Below are 18034 nucleotides of genomic sequence, written 5' to 3'. Positions count from 1 at the left end.
TTAAATGACACAATAGATCAGATAGATACAATTGATATTTATAGGACATTCCATCCGAAAACAGCAGATTACACTTTCTTCTCAAGTGCTCATGGAATGTTCTCCAGGATAGATCACATCTTGGGTCACAAATCAAGCCTTGGTAAATTTAAGAAAAATGAAATCATATCAAGCATCTTTTCTGACCACAGTGCTATGAGATTAGAAATTACTTACAGGGAAAAAAACGTAAAAAACACAAATACATGGAGGCTAAACAATATGTTACTAAATAACCAAGATATCACTGAAGAAATCAAAGGGAAATCAAAAAATATTTGGAGACAAATGACAATGAAAACACGATGATCCCAAACCTATGGGATGCAGCAAAAGCAGTTCCAAGAGGGAAGTTTATAGCTATACAATCCTACCTCAAGAAACAAGAAAAATCTCAAATAAACAATCTAATCTTAAACCTAAGAGAACTAGAGAAAGAAGAACAAACAAAACCCAAAGTTAGTAGAAAGAAAGAAATCATAAAGATCAGAGCAGAAATAAATGAAATAGAAACAAAGAAAACAATAGCAAAGATCAATAAAACTAAAAGCTGGTTCTTTGGGAAGCTAAACAAACTTGATAAACCGTTAGCCAGACTCATCAAGAAATAAATGGAGAGGACTCAAATCAATAAAATTAGAAATGAAAAAGGAGAAGTTACAACAGACACCTCAGAAATACAAAGCATCATAAGAGATTAGTACAAGCAACTCTATGCAATAAAGTGGACAACCTGGAAGAAATGGACAAATTCTTAGAAAGATACAACCTTCCAGGACTGAACCAGGAAGAAATAGAAAATATGAACATACCAATCACAAGTAATGAAATTGAAACTGTGACTAAATATTTTCCAATAAACAAAAGTCCAGGACTAGATGGCTTCACAGGTGAATTCTGTCAAACATTTAGAGAAGAGCTAACACCCATCCCTCTCAATCTCTTCCAAAATATAGCAGAGGAAGGAACACTTCCAAACTCATTCTAGGAGGCCACCATCACCCTGATACAAAAACCAGACAGATACTACAAAAAAAGAAACTTAAGACCAGTATCACTGATGAACATAGATGGAAAAATCCTCAACAAAATACTAGAGAACAGAATCCAACAGCACATTAAAAGGATCATACACCATGATCAAGTGTGATTTATCCCAGGGATGCAAGGATTCTTCAATATATGCAAATCAATCAATGTGATACACCATATTAAAAAATTGAAGAATAAAAACCATATGATCATCTCATAGATGCAGAATAAGCTTTTGACAAAATTCAACACCGATTTATGATAAAAAACTCTCCAGAAAGTGGGCATAGAGGGGACCTACCTCAACATAATAAAGGCCATATATGACAAACCCACAGCAAACATCATTCTCAATGGTGAACAACTGAAAGCCTTTCCTCTAAGATCAGGAGCAAGACAAAGATGTCCACTCTCACCACTATTATTCAACATAGTTTTGGAAGTACTATCCATGGCAGTCAAAGAAGAAAAAGAAATAAAAGGAATACAAATTGGAAAAGAAGAAGTAAAACTGTCCCTGTTTGCAGATGACATGATACTATACATAGAGAATCCTAAAGATGCTACCAGAAAACTACTAGAGCTAATCAATGAATTTGGTAAAGTTGCAGGATACAAAATTAATGCACAGAAATCTCATGTATTCCTATCCACTAACAACAAAAGATCAGAAAGAGTAATTAAGGAAACAATCCCATTCTCCATTGCAACAAAAAGTATCAAATACCTACGAATAAACCTACCTAAGGAGGTAAAAGACCTATATTCAGAAAACTATAAGACACTGATGAAAGAAATCAAAGATGACACAAACAGATGGAGAGATATACCATGTTATTGGATTGAAAGAATCAATATTGTGAAAATGACTATATTACCCAAAGCAATCTACAGATTCAATGCAAACCCTATCGAATTACCTATGGCATTTTTCACAGAACTAGAACGAAAAATTTCACAATTTGTATGGAAACACAAGAGACCCCGAATAGCCAAAGCAATCTTGAGAACGAAAAACGGAGCTGGAGGAATCACACTCCCTGACTTCAGACTCTACTACAAAGTGACAGTAATCAAGACAATATGGTACTGGCATGAAAACAGAAATATAGATCAATGGAACAGGATAGAAAGTCCAGAGATAAACCCACACACCTATGGTCAATTAATCTATGACAGAGGAGGCAAGGACAATGGAGAAAAGACAGTCTCTTCAATAAGTGGTGCTGGGAAAACTGGACAGCTACATGAAAAAGAATGAAATTAGAACACTCCCTAACACCATATACAAAAATAAACTCAAAAGGATTAAAGACCTAAATGTAAGACCAGAAACTATAAAACTGTTAGAGGAAAATATAGGAAGAACACTCTTTGACATAAATCACAGCAAGATCTTTTTTGACCCACCTCCTAGAGTAATGGAAATAAAAATAAACAAATGAGACCTAACGAAATTTAAAAGCTTTTGCACAGCAAAGGAAGCCATAAAAAAGACGAAAAGACAAACCTCATATTGGGAGAAAATATTTGCAACAGACTCAGCGGACAAAGGATTAATCTCCAAAATATATAAACAGCTCATGCAGCTCAATATTAAAAAAACAAACAACCCAATTCAAAAATGGGCAGAAGACCTAAATAGACACCTCTCCAAAGAAGACATACAGATGGTCAAGAGGCACATGAAAAGCTGCTCAACATCACTACTTATTAGAGAAATGCAAATCAAAACTACAATGAGGTATCACCTCACACCAGTCAGAATGGGCATCATCAGAAAATCTACAAACAACAAATGTTGGAGAGGGTGTGGAGAAAAGGGAACCCTCTTGCACTGTTGGTGGGAATGTAAATTGATACAGCCACTATGGAGAGCAGTATGGAGGTTCCTTAAAAAACTAAAAATAGAATTACCATATGACCCAGCAATCCCACTACTGGGCATATACCCAGAGAAAGCCATAATTCAAAAAGACACATGCACCCCAATGTTCATTGCAGCACAATTTACAATAGTCAGGTCATGAAGCAACATAAATGCCCATTGACAGATGAATGGATTAATAAGATGTGGTACATATATACAGTGGAATATTACTCAGCCATAAAAAGGAACGAAATTAGGTCATTTGTAGAGACGTGGATGGACCTATAGAGACGGTCATAAGAGTGAAGTACGTCAGAAAGAGAAAAACAAATATCGTATATTAACACGTATATGTGGAATCTAGAAAAATGGTACAGATGAACCAGTTTGCAAGGCAGAAATAGAGACACAGATGTAGAGAACAAATATATGGACACCAAGGGGGGAAAGTGGGGTGGGGTGGTGGTGGTGGTGGGATGAATTGGGAGATTGGGTTTAACATGTATACACTAATATGTATAAAATAGATAACTAATAAGAACTTGCTGTATAAAAAAAAATAAAATAAAATTCAAAAATAAATATAAAATAAAATATTGGAAAAGAAAAAACCTAAAAGCCTAGCCTTATTACTTATGCATTATATTTTTTCAGGGTTACAAAGTAGAGGGAAAATCCCTGGAGAGTATATGTGGCAGTCTAGAGGGCTGAGGGGGTACCAAAATTCGACACCCAGCACTGAGTATTAGCAAAGACCCAAGATCAGGTTTGTCTGTCATCTCTTAACAATTACGCTGACCCTTTCAAATCCTTGCACAATACAGAGAAACCAAGACCAGTGTAGTTCAGAATCTCAAGAGGTTCGAGCAATGCCATGATGTTCAGAGGACTTTCAGGGCTGTGTTAGATATGTCTCCTCCCCAGTTCAGGTTTTATATAAAAATATTTTAAAATCCTCTCTTAGTATCTGCATCCTTCCATCACTGTAACAACCAACTGTATTTTCATAGAAGTCAGCAAGTCACTAGTATCTTCTCAGCAAATCCTGAGACATGGGATTTCAGAAGCCTCACCTCTTCTCAAGAGTTTTTGGAATCTTGTGACAGCTGACACTAACCCATAAGCATCAACATTTTGATGCCAAGGTATAGTTAGTCAAGATTTGGTTCCATGTGTCAAAAACCCAACGTAAACCAGGTTAGGGCAAAGAATGGGAATTTGTTCACTTATGTGACTGGGAGGTCTAAGCAATGATGACTTTAGGCATTGATAAATCCAAGTTCAAAGATGTCTTCATTAAACTACTCCCTTTTCTCCATCTCTAATACCACGGACAGCTTTAGACTTACATATACTTATAACTGGCAATATCAGAGGATGGGGTAATCCTTTCTTCAGCAAAAGTCTCAGGGAAATTTCTAATTGGATTGGTCTGAGTCATGTGCCCCAAGCACCTGGTGCTTGGGGTAGAGTCAGCACCACCTAAAACAACTGGGCTAAGTATGAAGGAAGAATTAGTCCACAAAGAGACATTGGGTATTAATAAAATATTCACTGAACAACATTTAGTTTGGGTTGTCTCTCATGAACAGCATAGGATTAAAACAAACAATATGCAAATTTTACATATCAACCAGAGGAAGGAAGAAACCTTCTAATCCAAAAGAGATCAGGCTGAAAGACAGAGGGTTGAACATTATATAATCCTGAATAATCACAGAAACACAATATTATCTGGAGAGCCTGTGACTATACCTCCCCTGAAAATACCTGGTTGTTTACTAGGATTATACCACATTTCAATTTTGATTAGATGACTTTCTATTTCAAGTTAAACAAACCTAACTAAATCTTCATTAAGCAAAAGAGGGAAATTATTAGCTCCTATAATAGAAAAAACAGGTCTTGGTTTCAGGCAGAACTAGGTCTAGGACTCAAATATTTTCATGTGGCTCTTGTTTCTCTCCATATCTCTGCTCTACTTTCTCTATATTGGCTTCAAAAAAGTCCTGAGGCAGAAGCTCATCATCTCTGATTGGCACAACCTGAGTCATGCACCATCCTTGAACCATCACTGGACCAGAGAGATGTGGTACTTTGGCCAGACTCGACTTATGTGCTCATCCTGGGAGCCAGGAGCTAAGGCCAATTTTGTTCAAACCACATCAACAAGGGTTGGGGATTATGCAAAGGGGATGCAGTATCAACAAGAGGAAAAGAAGATATCCCCTGTAGTCTAAGCATCCTCTTCATATTCTACAGACATAGTGTAGCATCCTGGAAAAGACAGGAGACGATGAGGTCAAGGGTTTAGATAGAAAGATTTTGTAGGACTTAAGAAACTCTTCAGCCACATAAGGACAGGAACTTTAAAAAACCTAAAAGGATGAAGCAAAAACCTCTGGGTCACCAATGACAAAAAAGGCTTTCAGCACAATTTACACTTATATTCTTTGATCCCTGTGGCTGCTCTGGCTAGACATATTTCCATCCTTGATTTGTAATATCTTTCCACTTGGCTATAAATTCAGCTATTGCAGCTCTGTTCTCATTCCACGGCTTCAGGTTTGGTGCCTCTCTTGGTCTCTCAAATCCTAGCGTGCTCAATCCTGTGATTCGTCCTGGTTTCTAGGTACCCTGTCATCCACACCTGTCCCTTCAGCTGCTCTCCTTTGATATCTCAACCCTCTCACCCCACAATTATTCCCAGTACTCTCCATCATCTCTCTCTTGCCTCCATCTGCCCATGGGCAGCAGGAATCATTCTTCCTCCTGAAACCTATACGTTATTATCTCAAAAAGACTTAAAGTTTTAGGATTCTGGCAGGATTAACCTTAAGAAAGAAAGACGGTACTTCTTTTCCATGCACACAAGGTGCAGAGGCAATACAATGCTATAGAGAAATGTTGAGGTTGGAGAGGAGGGAAGTTGGAAGCACTCATGTGGTACAGCCTCCAGTTTCTCAGACACATAGGAGAGAGAAACAGATGCTCAGAGAGATGGAGGAACAGTCGGCAGAAACAGCTGTGGAGAAGTGGTAGGTAATCCTTCAGATGACTGAAAATATTTCTGAGCTGCTGTGAGATCCCAGCTGAGGTCACACAGCATGAAAATATGTAGCAGAAGGAAATATTTGCATTTTCCTTCTCTTGGTATTTGAAGATATTTTTAATATCTGTACGTTGTGCATAAATTCCATTAATATTTATACAAGTTGAATGGCATAATCACTAGCCTTCTAGATTGGTAAAATTGTCAATGAGTCAATGATAAATTGAGTCTAAAAATAAGTTTGTGATCTTCAAACATCTTCCATCAGAAAGGCAGGTAGAAAAACCAAAGAGCTTTAACACAGGATATTTGGTTTGTTTTATTTTTGTCTTTTTTTTTTCAATTTAGAGCCTGTAAGCTTATAATCCTTTTGCAATAATTCTTCAAACTTCGTGTTCATGAGAGAGATTCTGATTCAGTGGGTTGGTGTCAGAGATCCTAAATGTACATTATGAAAACCACCCTATGTATCTGTGAGAGCTGATCCCTTGATGAGGCTTTAGAAGCATTGGTCTATGTGGAGGAACAGGTATAGTATCTGTCAGTCTGTAGAGTCTCTGTGCTGCAACTAGCCCATCAAGTCATCTTTCCCATCAATTTTATCCTAATGCTGAAGAGTCAAATTTACCCTTCTTCCATTTCAGTGAAGAACTCTATATTTCACCAGCTTGCAGAAATGGAACATGGTTCCCAGTAATTAGCAAAGCACTTCAAATGGCAAACTGTATTTACAAAGGAATCAAAAGATAATAATGAGCCAATTTAAAAGCCTCGGGCATCACATTTTAATGGTTGGATGATAGCAGGCTCTGCTAATTGATTGCATTTTATAACCACAGCCTAATAAAGAAATTCGTCTTGAAGGAAGGCCCAAATTCCTACACATGAATTTCTTCGAAGTGATAAAGTAATAGTAGATATAATGGCATATTTTACATACAGGAGCTTATTATGATAAATGTGACTCATAATATGAAGCTGGGGACTTTGAGCTATAATTTAGCAATCTAAGAAGGGGGAAGCTGCAACTGTGATAAAACATTTGTTATGAACTTAGAATAGTAACTCAAATCACCTGTCTAATGTCTCTAGCTGAAAGAAATGTAGCCAGGATCAGGGGAACATTTGATATCTTAGTTTGAGGAGCACAGGACAACCAGTGGAAAGCTGTGCATGTTCTCTGCAGTGAGAAAATAATGGAATTTAGATTTCAGGTAGGAGGAAAGAGAAGAGACAGGATCTAGCTAATTATTATTATTTTTTTATTTTATTTCTTTTTTTGCTATACTCAGGCCTCTCACTGTTGTGGCCTCTCCTGCTGCAGAGCACAGGCTCTGGACATGCAGGCTCAGCGGCCATGGCTCACGGGCCCAGCCGCTCCACGGCATGTGGGATCTTCCCGGACCGGGGCACGAACCCGCGTCCCCTGCATCTCAACCACTGCGCCACCAGGGAAGCCCCTAGCTAATTTTTTAAGGGAATGGACAATATTCACTTTACTTCATCATTTCTGAGTACATGCATGCTGCTCTGGAGGGTTCCCCATTGATATATCTAAAATCCAAAGTGAATATAGGAGAAGGCAGAGGTGAGTATAGAGATGGATGGTGACCAGCCATGGGACAGAGCTCAGGATGGGATGGAGTCAGAATGGAAATAAGGGAAGTATGCTGGTATGCTGTTCTTCCTCTAATCTCCTAATTCAAACAATTAAAGCCCAATAGGAATTTCCTGTCATAATTTGTTAATTCATTCAATTATTTATCCTACAATCTTTAGTGAATGCTTATTATGCACTGAGGTTTGTTAAGCTCTCTTCTAAGGGGACACATCTTTCCCTTTGCATTTTACGGGTGAGAAACCAAAATGCAGACAACAAAAAGAGCACAAAATTCTATTGTTAATTCCAATAATGAGATAGAGAGGGTGAGAGGGGAAAGAAAAAGAAAGAGAGAGAGAGAGAGATAGGGAGAATATCATCTTAACATGAAACATATACAACAAAGAACTCTAAAAGGCTTATGAAGTACTGAAGACAATAGTTGTGCAATCTATGATATATCAACTAAACAGAATATTATTCAACCATTAAAATGTGATGAAAAGCATAAATAATGTGAAAAATGCTTATTACATTATAGAAAATTTTAAAAGATGTAACATAAAGTACAAATATGCCTTAAAAACAATATAGGGGCTTCTCTGGTGGCGCAGTGGTTGAGAATCCACCTGCCAATGTAGGGGACGTGGGTTCGAGCCCTGGTCCGGGAAGATCTCACATGCTGCGGAGCAACTAAGCCCGTGTGCCACAACTACTGAGCCTGTGCTCTAGAGCCCACGAGCCACAACTACTGAGCCCGTGTGCCCTAGAGCCCATGCTCCGCAACAAAAGAAGCCACTGCAGTGAGAACCCCTCGCACCTCAACGAAGAGTAACCCCTGCTCGCTGCAACTAGAGAAAGCCCGCACGCAGCAACGAAAACCCAAAGCAGCCAAAAATAAATAAATTTATATAAAAAAATATATATAACGGCAAAGGAAATTAATCAAAATATTAACTTTGGATGTGTTTAGATTGGTAGGGCTATGAACATCCTTCTTTTCTTTTTCTTCCTATTTTTATGTGTTTCCAGATTTCTTTTTATGAAAACAAAATACTGTATAAAAACGTACATGACCTACTAGAGAATGTCTAAATTTGGCTGTATATTTTAAGCATATACCATTGCATGTTCCTTTTGAATTTTTGTTACTGATATTTACAAATACCAGTTTCATACTCTAGCTTGGGTTTCCACTAGTCTTTGAACCCAAGCATACATAATGTATCTATCCATTTATTGCTTGTGTACTTGTATGTCAATGATTTGTCATCCCATAATTATTACGTAATAGGAAAGAGAGCCACAGATCTGCAGAGGCTATAACATTGTGATACAGTGATCTTTGCTTTCTCTATCTGGTGTTACCCTATTTTATTTGGAAATTATAATTTTATAAAAGATTACCAAAGAGCACAACATAAATTCTTTCAGTGTTTTTGAGGTTGTTGAATTAACCAGTGTCCATGTGTGTTAATGTGTGGATTTCGTAACATGAATGAAATATTCAGAAGCATGCTTTCCAATAAATATTTGAGAAATGGGACATATAGTAGAATTTGAAGATAACCATATTTGGCTCAAGACCCATTGATTCTCAGTCCTTTATTTACTATTCTGGGCACTAATTTTAACATATTAAATCAGTGGAAACTCATTTACTTTTTCCAGGTGGAGAATTTGTGGTCATTAAATGGTGACTTGAGCTACCCATCAATAAAAATATTGTGAAAGTGGAGGGGAGAGTTTTAAAATATAAATTTAATTTAATGTTTAATAAAACATTTCAAATACTTGAGAAATGGTCATTTGTATACATTTTGGGGACTATTTTTAGCCCCACCCCACCATGGCTGGGGCCTGGTAAATATCTTTAAAGTAGGCTTAAACTAATTTACACTGTTTTCATCTTAATTAGTTCAGTTCAGCAGGGTTTTATTAATATAGCAGAATAAAAAATATTCAGGATAAAGGTTTGATACTCCATTGTATGTGCGTGCATGTGTATGTGTTCAAGCGTGATTGTGTGTTTGAGAACACGTGTGTATCTTTCCATGAAGTAGGACAAAGCATTGATGGCCCCCAGGGTGGCTTGAGAGAACTTTAGCCTCCCTTCCCTATTTCCAACAAACCCTTTTCTATGTTTTTTTATGCATGGTTGGTAGTTCCTTAATCATAGGAGAAATGCTATGCAAATGCAGCTTCATGATTCATCTCACCTCTTTCTCTAACTAGATGGCCAACCCTAAGACTCAGAAATACCACATAAGTGAAAATTCTGGATCTGCCCTCCCAGGGCGATCAAGAGGCTCTGAAGACTCTTCCTGTAGAATTTAGTGTCCCATGGATGCATTTTTTTTATGATTCTTTTTTTTTTAATTGAAGTATAGTTGATTTACAATGTTGTGCTAGTTTTAGGTATACAGCAAAGTGATACAGTTATATATATGTGTGTGTGTGTGTATATATATATATATATATATATTCTTTTTCAGATTCTCTTCCCTTATAGATTATTACAAAATATTGAGTGTAGTTCCCTGTGCTGTACACTAGGTCCTAGTTGGTTATCTATTTTATATATAGTAGTGTGTACATGTTAATCCCCAACTCCTAACTTAGCCCCCGCTTTCTCTTTTGGTAACCATAAATTTGTTTTCTATGTCTGTGGATCTACTTGTGTTTTGTATATAAGTTCATTTAATCATTTATTTTTTTTAAGATTTCACATATAAGTGATATCATGATATTTGTCTTTGTTTGGCTTACTTCACTTAGTGTGATAATCCCTAGGTCCATCCATGTTGCTGCAAATGGCATTATTTCAGAATGGCTATCATCAAACAGTCTACAAATAATAAATGCTGGAGAGGGTGTGGAGAAAAGGGAACCCTCCCACACTCTTGGTGGGAATGTAAACTGGTACAGCCACAATGGATAACAGTATGGAAGTTCCTTAAAAAACTAAAAGCAGAGCTACCCTTTGATCCTGCAATCCCACTCCTGGGCATATATCTGGAGAAAACCATAATTTGAAAAGATACATGCACCTCAGTGTTTATTGCAGCACTGTTTACAATAGCCAGCACATGGAAGCAACCATGGAGACACCTTTGCATGGGTATGCATTCCACTCCAAAACTGTAGTTGTGAGAGAAATCAAATTAAATCTGACTCTGAACTTCCATCTTGCCAGGATGGTAGGAAGTCAATATAAGTCACTATTTGGGGGGGGGAGGGGTGCTTGTCATTCCTCAGAATCCCACAAAAATTCAAGAAACATATAATGCCTCAGAAATTAAAGTGTTCACTTCAGTTCATGATGTTCTCCACTGATTTCATTCATTCACTCATTCAACAAATATTGAGAACTTACTAATGGACAGGCATTGTTCTAGGCACTAAGGACACATCAATAAGCTAGAAATCACCATCCAGGCCCCCTTGGCTTTTTGCAGGCAGGCAGCTCTGTGGCTCCAACGCTGGTAGGTTTGCTGATGCTGGGTGGCCTGAGCCCAAGGTCCAGCTCCTCTAAGTCTGCTTCTCAACCATCCTCCACTAAGGCCTTACTTGTTCCAGGCATCACTGCCACTCTCTCTCTCTCTTGCTCTCTCACCCATCTTTTTTCTCTTCCTCCACCTCACACTATACAAAACACACTCTCCCCTTCTCCCTTCCTCCAATATGTTTCTAAAGCCCAGAAAGCAGATTATACGTAAGCAACATTTGCTCTTTGTCCTCTAACACGAACCTCCTCTCTGGCAAGCTGGTTCAAAGGTCTGGCTTGGAAGAAAGGGTGTAGGGGAAAGGGCATGAAAAGGGAAAGAAATAAGTTTATATGACAATAACAAACCTTGAGGGAAGTGTGGTGGGGTCTTAAAGAGCCTTTACTTTCCCAAAGCTAATTCATCTTTGGCTTCCCAGGGAGTTTTTTATAAGCTCAGTCTGACCCTTTATGAAATTGAGTTTATTTTTGCAAGAGGTGAAAGGATTTAGGGTCAGATCTCATGAGCTTTATCTAGGTTTTAATATTTGTGTGATTCTAGGTCTCATTTCCATAATCTGATCCAAAGTAAAAATAGATGAACTAGAAACATTCTGGGCCTTTAAGAGTCTACTTTTCCTATTGAAGCTTCCTATATCCTTTATTCTTTATTAACTCTCTATAACCTGGACATATTTAATGCAATTATTAGAGATCAAAGCAATTGAATGTAAGAGAACAGCATTTATAGTTACTCCTGCAAAAGAGACATCATATCGACTTCATTTACATCTCAGTAGGACAAGGATATTCAGTCACTGAACTAAAGGATAAGCAAACACACCAGAGGGAATTTTAAGAATGCATGATACTCAAGGCAGTCTGTGATAGTTTACCTCTTTGAGAATCAAAAGCTAAACTTTGGAGCTTTGAAGCCAGCACTATTTTAAAGTCTAGACATCAATGAACTGATGTGCGAAGGAATATAATTTGGCCTTGGAATGGAATACAAATAGTAGTGTGAATAAATGAGGGGTACAAACTCTATAATTTGCTCAGTTTCCTAAATCATCTTCACAGCTATTTTCATGGAACATAGCATTTAACTTTGACTTTGGACAGCTTTGGCATTTCTGAACTTAAGGGTGACTGTTGATTACTCAACTCCTAAATTTTATGTATTCTTTTTTTCTATTTCTCTTTTTTGCCAGTTTCTGGTTCAGAAGAAAGCCTTGTAAAGGGGTTAGATATCTCCTTCTGGTAAACAATGTATTCCTGCCTTTTATCCGGTCCCTGTCATCCTCACCTGAAACACCTCCTTGTCTTGTTACATGTATATATGCCCCCACACAATCCCCTTCCCTGTAATCCTTGGCAGGAATCCATATTTCATTTCCAGTCCTAGACATTGCAAGAATAATACATATGAAAACAAAACAAAAATGCCTTTAATGCATGCTGGCTAAGCGATTTGGTAAGTTCAAAGATTTATTACCCTTGAAGGCAAATGTTTAAGAGGTCTCTTTTCAAATGAAATTTCTATGGAAAACGTTTATTTGCTTTGGAATTATTTATATGCTAATCATTTATATCCAGCTGGATGTGTCTGTTAAGAAGAAAATCCACAACTCTGTCTCTGCCGTGGTGGCAGGTAGGAAAAGGTGTGGTGGAATTGCTGATTTGGCCTTCTATAAATTTAGCAGTGGAATAGGGGTTCCAGATCAGTGGTAGTGGTCACTTTACTACCAGGGAAGTATTTATTTTATTTTATATTATTTTATTTTTTGTGGTACGCGGGCCTCTCACTGCTGTGGCCTCTCCTGTTGCGGAGCACAGGCTCCGGATGCGCAGGCTCAGCGGCCATGGCTCACGGGCCCAGCCTCTCCGCGGCATGTGGGATCTTCCCGGACCGGGGCAAAAACCCGTGTCCCCTGCATCGGCAGGTGGACTCTCAATCACTGCGCCACCAGGGAAGCCCAGAGGCAAGTATTTTTGAGAGGCAGTTTTTGCTGGAATCTGGCCTACAGAGTATTACTTAAGTTTAAGTAATACTACTTGAAATTTTTTATACTTCTAAAGAATTTTACAATATTTTCTTCTTCCTCAGATCCTTTGTAGAAAGGAAGAAAAAAGAAATTAGGAGAGGAGAGGAGAGAAAGAGGAATAAATGTGATTAGAAGTATATTGTACAATGAACTTTTCTAGGTATTTTCATAAGGCATCAATGCATAGATCTATACAATTTGGAGTTAGATTTATGATATTACTTAGATTTTTGGAAACCTATTTTGACTCTGAAAGTGTACAATCTCACACGAGAGCCTGAACTATTAATTCACATGTGTAAGCATATTAATCAGCCTCAATGTCAAAATGACCTAGAGTGAGTGAATACAATGAGGCTGAAAGGGATCAGACTTTCCTTTTCAAAATCATTCTTAATTAAAAACACCCACTTCTCAAAGCAAAAAAAATCTAATTCTTTATAAAAATTTAAATGCATGCCACAAGCTTTGCATCTAAAACATAAAAAGCAAGGTTTTTTTATATTAAGATAATAAAACTATGTATTGGGTTCTAACTAGGTCCCAGTGACTGTGCTTAGGCCTGTGCCAATCTTCCCTTCACTGTTACAACCTAAGATAGATACAGTTCCCTTCACTTTACAAGGAGGAGTCAGAAATATCTAAGGTATCATGAGTATTATGTAACAGTCCAGTATTCCAGCCTAGGACCACACACTTTTAAAGACCATGTTCTTACTTTAGGCATCTTACAGCTTTGATAAGAATATAACATTGAGACCAGAAACGAAAGAATGATGTTTGAAAGAGAAAGCGTCTAGAACCTGTGCCTATGTCAGTAAGGTTGAACTAATCACAGTTCAAGTTCAAGCTAAGAGAGCACTCGGGAGCCGGTCAGCTCTCGAGCCCACATAAAACCACTGAAGTAGATAAGCGGTAAAGTGAAGGCAGTGACGGCACGTAACTTCAGGAGGTTGGACATTTCCATCCTACTTCCAAGCAGCTCAGGAACATAAGAAAGTAAAAATAATTTATTTCAAAAACATGTAGTGAGTGTATCCTATGTGTCAGGGAGAGAAGCATGTGCCAGGGATACAGAGGTGAGTCTTAGAGAAAAAGCAGACAGTGTGTCAGTTAGCACTCCTCTGGCTGCAAGTGATGGAATGCCTGTCCCAAACTAGTTCAAGCAAAGAGTTCCTACTGAGATCTTAACTGAGGTCACCGAGATGTTCAAGGGGCCCTCTGGTTTCAGGTATGGCTTCATCTGGAGCTCAAACAATGTCACCAGATGTTTCACTGCCCCCAGTGATTTCAGGCTTGTGCTTGCCTTTACTTTGTCCTACAGATGAGAGGTTGACAGAAACCAAATAACGTCATAGGAGGACAAAAGTCCTGGAATCGAACCTTACTAGGTCCGATTTGCTTGGCCTGGGTGTACTTTGAAGCAGTCGTTATGGCTAAGTGGATGGAATGCACCCACTGGCTTAGCCAGGTGGTGGGGATTACACAGGAGGCAAGGAGGTAGAGGCTAGAAAAACCTAAATCAGGATCTTAATGTCACGAGACGAGGGAATGGACCCTAGGCGACAAAGCTAATGTTTGCCACCTGTATGTATTTCAATGTGATGAGTCATCTAATAGAATTAGGAGGGAGTAAAATCAGAGAGTAGGACGTTTCTAACTCGATTAAATACAATATTTAGGCTAAGTCTTGAAGATAAATAGAAATAAGTCAGGCAAATGGGGGGGAAAAAGAAACACTGCAAGAGTGAGTTGAAATGAAAAATCAAGGTCATTTTTTGGAATGGTAAGGACTGTGTGACTGGAAAGCTGGATGTCGAGACTGTGAAAGGCAGAGGGAAGGAGGAGGGAGGGCTGAGTAATAAACAGGTTTATGGTACTTACATGGGGAAGACCACGGCTTTGGACTTTATTTACTGAGTGATGTGGTTCACTGAAGGTTTTCAAACAGTGCTCAAAGACAAGAGTTGGCAAACTTTTCGTGTAGAGGGTCAGTTAGTAAATATATCAGGTTTGGCATGCCAGCTGGTGTGTACTAGTCACCTCTGCCATTGTCATGTGGAAGCAGCCACAGGCAATCCACAAATGAATGAACGTGGCTATGTGCCGAGAAAACTGGGTGTATGGACACTGAATTTTGAATTCCACATAATTTTTACATCCCAGACAATGTTATTCTTTAACTAAATGTGTTTTCAATCACTGAAACATGTAAAAATAAAGTCTTAGCTTAGGATGGTTTAAAAAAAATCTAAAAAGAGGCAGGCCAGGTTTGACCTGTGCACTTGATCATCGTTTTGCTGACCACTGTTCTAAAACGATCAGTTCTGTTTCCAGATTACCTAGAGCAAATACAAAAGGAGCAGTAGATTAAAGAGAGAGGCAGCAAGGAGAGCTACTAGGAGACCACTGCACTAATCCCAGTTGAAGTTGGTTCACTGTAGACGAGAAACTGAAAGTCTCGAGACTTAAGGCTTTACACCTTAAGAAAGGAAAACTATGAACTAGGTGACAAGGTAGCCTTTGTTACAGAGTTAGTTCTATCAGAGAATGAACCTGGAGTGATTAGAGAGAGGGCAAGGTGGAGGTTGGTGATTCAAATTGGGAAAAAGGGAGTAATATAATCCTAGAGGGTAGAATGTATTTCCTGAGACTTGAAGGATCTGGCAGAGATGGTAGGTCAGCTCTGTTGTGGAAATATCTGAAGCGCAAGGACTTCAAGGTGGGGGGAAGTTGTGGACAGCTCCAGAGATGTTAGGGTCAGTGGTTGAGCTTGGCACCCTGGGAATGGATGCCATTACAGGAGGAGGTGGGTTTGAGCTGCTCTTCAGTGGATTGGAAAGGAATCTCAAATCATGACCATTATGGACTTAATACCCAAAGTCTTTCCTCTTCTAGATTTTATAAATCCTCCTGTTCTTTAATAATTTTAAGAGAAGAGGAAGTATCTTCTAGAAACAGACTAAGTTGGGCTTTCTACTATCTGGGTGGGTAGAGCCTGAACCAGATTAAATTTCAGGGAATGAGATATTATCTGAACTCTAGTACTGTGGGTAAATTCACACCAATGTCCAAGAGGATGTTTGAATTTTTGTCAAAAATATTTTAACTGAGAGATTACACTGCATCTCTGCTCATTGATTCTAGTTAGTTGGAATACACTATGCGATAAGCAGATTTCATTCTTAACCAAGTAAAAAATTCCGGCTATATATAGCAGTAGTGAAGCATTCCTGTCATCTTGAAAATTTAGTCACTGTGTATAAAGTGAGAAAGAAAGGATTACTTGACATAAACATGACCCATCCTGGAAAAAGAAACACCAAGAGTGGGTCCTTCACCCTCTGAATCAAAACAGAATCCACCCATATGAAGTATAGTCTGTAACTGAAGCATTCACCTATGAAGCACAGCACAGTGCTACAATGAATATAGAGTTTCTTTTTAAGATAATTTATCAAGTAGAAAAGAATTTATGGACATGATGTAAGAGAACGCTTGCTGTAGTACATTTGGAACTTTTATTCAATTTGCACTATTCATTATATGAAAGTTAAATTCAATAGGCTTTATATGAATAAATTCTGAGATTTTTTTCAAAGGGCCTATTCAAAGAAGTATTGCTAATGTCCACTTAATCCAACTAAGGCACGGATATAGTACTGTGGAAAGTAAAGTGTTTTGCTCAAAGCTACTCTATTCACGTAGGCACTGGAAGCAAATGGAGATCTTCAGATTCCTAACTTAGCTCTCTTCTTTACCATTATTATTGTTATTCTTTGTTTTTTCTCCCACAGTTTATACTAACATATGCACCTCTATCCTTTATGGTAATTTCTGAAGAAGAGGAAAACAAAATTATTCTACTTAATGTATTTATTTACCCTGTACTTGGAATTTTTTCATTCCTTCACTCGTTTATTTGAAAATAGTTAATGAGTACCTGTTCAGTAACAGACATTTGACTAGATGTTTGGGAAACAAAGATAAATAATAAGTAAGCCAAAATCATAGTTTAAAACTGGGATATTCATAATACGGCCAAGGGTAAGAATCATTAACATCAGTCTGGAACTCATTAGAAATGGAAAATCAGGCTCCCAACTTTACCTAATAGTCTGTGTTTTAACAACACCTCCAGGTAATCCTGATCTATACTCAGGTTTGAGAACCACAGGTCTAGGGAAAATAATAAAAGCAAATAGATTTACAAAATATTTTGATAAGAGTTATGTATAAATTCCTATTGGAGCAGAGAGGAGGAAGCTTCTAATGTCTTCTACATTTGGTTTACAGAATACATGCTCTATCTAAAATGCACAGATGTCCTTGGCAACACTCCTCTGCATAAAACATATCACTGTTCCCTATTGCCTTCAGAACAAAGTCCAAGGTTTCACATATCGTTTGAGGGGCTCCAGGATTTGGCCCCTGTCTTCTCTCCGGTCTCATCTCTGGCCACTCCATCAGCATTGTATACCTTGTAGTACACACACACCCACACACACCCCCCCACACACCCCCACGCACACCCACCCCCACATGCACACCCACACTCACATGCACACGCACACCCACACACAACCCACATGCACACCCCCACACACGCAACCCACACGCACACCCACACCCACACGCACACCCACATGCACACTCACACCCACACCCACGCACACCCACACGCACACGCACACACACACTCACATGCACACCCACACGCACACACACATGCGCACGCACCACACTATTTTCACCTCCCCTTATGTCCAGAATATCTTTCCCTTATGCCCCTCCACAACATTGAACAACACTGGAACTCCACTCTAGACACATTTCCTTAGGGCAGTATCTCCCAAGTTACCTACAGCCACACAGCTGCATCTGTATATAACTCTTATCACTGAACTTATCA

The sequence above is a fragment of the Grampus griseus genome (genome assembly GCF_964374135.1).
Source record: "Grampus griseus genome assembly, chromosome: 11".
NCBI classification, from domain to species: domain Eukaryota; kingdom Metazoa; phylum Chordata; class Mammalia; order Artiodactyla; family Delphinidae; genus Grampus; species Grampus griseus.
The sequence above is the reverse complement of the archived record's forward strand: the minus strand, read 5'-3'. Positions refer to the sequence as shown.